We start from the raw sequence: 2,471 nt of genomic DNA, 5'->3' as shown, positions 1-2,471 counted from the left end.
AAATGAGACATAGGTATGTGTGTATGTATTTGATTACGAGGATATTGGAAAATATTAGAAGCAGATTGTACTATATACTAATATGGTGATGATACCAAAAARACGTACAAATGGGTTGGATGATCTTAATGTTTTAGAGAGAAGAAAAGTCATAAGAACCCAAGTTTAAATGTGAAAGCAAAGTTAGAGGATTATAGGATTATTGTGTGTGAATGATCAAATATCATGCTTTAATYRTTCATGATTRGTGGAAATCTGGGATTTCGTTAYTATRCTTGGACTATTGTAGCATAGTTTTAAATGCAAATATGAGGAGCTAACATATTTCGAAGGTTTAAAAGATCGAGGAGTTGTGATTAAATTGTTCAAGGATTGAAGATTATTGGTACTAAAATGAAGTAAATACTTGACCGAGAATTASTAGATGTTTAAGGCATAGTAKGGGAWTTTTAAWGTGAGATAGGTATTTCAATATGTATTAGATTAAGTAATTTGAGGCTGAGATATTAAGGGTGTAATGGGTTGGGTGTTCAAGACCATAACGTTATGTCAAACCAAATGTTGATGAAATCAAGAAAACGCTGCTCAAAAGTACTATGCAAATCATGAGTACATGATTACATATGAACTAGGATGTTTTTCACTAATTCATTAGTAGTATGTAAGGATATTCCAGTTATCATAGGATGTGTTGGTAATAACTAAGCCATGATGCTATGGGACAAGTTGGTATTAATGAGGATCCAGTTATGTGATTCTAGGAACAATTAAGCGGTAATTTGCGAAGTAGCCTCGATAGAGAGAAAAGTGTGATAAACACTTTGGAGTTTGAAATGGTTTTGATATGCCCATATTAGAACATAAAACTCATATTGATTCTTTGATCCAGTCTTGGGGAGTTCAATTGTATGCCAAAACTATTGCTTTGGTCTCGAATCTGGAAAAAAAAAAAAGAAAGGGGTTGTTTCTACTGCCCCTATGGACTTCTATTGCAAATGTGGGATTAATTGATGATGGTCGAAAACTCTTTGACGACATGATACAATCTGATGAAGCTTAATTCCATGTTGACGGACTAAGCTACAAATGGTTATCGCATCGAAGCATTGCATTTGTTCAGTGATATGAGAAAAATTGTCATGCCAACATATATTACATTTACTGCAGTTTTATCTGCATGCAATCTTAGTGGTATAGTTGAAGAGGACTTGAAGAGGCGTTACCCTCACCTATTCGCGTGAATTAAAATTTCGAGGACGAAATTTAATCCAAGGTGGGAAGGATTGTAACACCCAAGATTTTTTTTCCATCTTCTCTTCTCCATGCACACCTTTCTTTTCATCCTTCCGTCTCTTTGCGTTGTATGCGTCCTTTTTATAACTACATATATTTATATTGGGAATTTAAACCCTTTTTGTTTTGTTGGTTCTTTAAAAAGAAAAGAGAAGAAAAGAAGAGAGAAGGGGGGGGTGTTACCCTACCCTTGAATCCTATTAGTAGACTTTTGTGGGTAGGGTGTCCTTCTCTGCCTGGAAAGTCTTTACCCACCATACCTTATTGATTGTTTAGAGGAAAAAGAAAAGGAGTTTGCATGGGGAAAAGGGAGTCCTCACCACTCGGTTTTTGAGGAAAAAGAAAAGGAGNGAGGAAAAAGAAAAGGAGTTTGCATGGGGAAAAGGGAGTCCTCACCACTCGGTTTTTGAGGAAAAAGAAAAGGAGAAGAGAAGGAGGGAAGTTGGAAGGAAGGACGAGCTTCTGTTCGAAAGAGAAGGGGGGGGGGGTTATAAGCATTCCCTCTTGAAAATCTCAGACCGCCGGAAGTAGCATCGGTCGGCCATGTGCGCTGTCCTCCTCCAGTTTCCTTGCCCAAACAGCAGCAGCCAGAACTGTCTCCTTCAACCAGCAACAGCATCGGCAGGAAGCAAGACCGTCGTGTCTGCCTCGACCAGCGACAGCAGCAGCAAGGGAGGGAGCTGCAGCAGCAGCAAGGGAGGGAGCTGCTGCGTGCTTTTCCTGCCGGGACCGAACAGCGCACAGCAGGCATCGGCCTTGCTGTGCTGTTTCTTCTCGACCTGCCRTCCGAACCAGCAACTTGCCGTGCTGTTTCTCTTCGCGTTCCTTGCCCGGAMARCCGACAGCAACCTGCTGTGTTCTGCCCAACAGCAGACAGCAACAACAGCAGAAAACAGCCCACGGCTGTGCTTTTTCCTCCGTCTCGGTCGCCGAACATCAGCTGCTGTGCGTGTTATCGCGCCCTCGCCAAAACAGCAAACAACCCTTGGCTGTGTGTCTTTCCCCGACGACCAGCAGCAGCAGCAAGCRCGATGCCGTGTTGTCTAYGACCCGAAACAGCCGCTGTCCTAAGCCGGATTCTTTTAGATCCTTCGAGGTGAGTTCATTCTACTTTTAATCATAAAACTTTATAATCATTGAAATGATGCATTATATTATACCTCAAACTTTAAATTGAT

Source organism: Cynara cardunculus (genome assembly GCF_001531365.2).
Source record: "Cynara cardunculus var. scolymus isolate 2C chromosome LG 3, CcrdV1, whole genome shotgun sequence".
Classification (NCBI taxonomy): Eukaryota; Viridiplantae; Streptophyta; class Magnoliopsida; order Asterales; family Asteraceae; genus Cynara; species Cynara cardunculus.
This window is presented reverse-complemented; position numbering follows the sequence as displayed.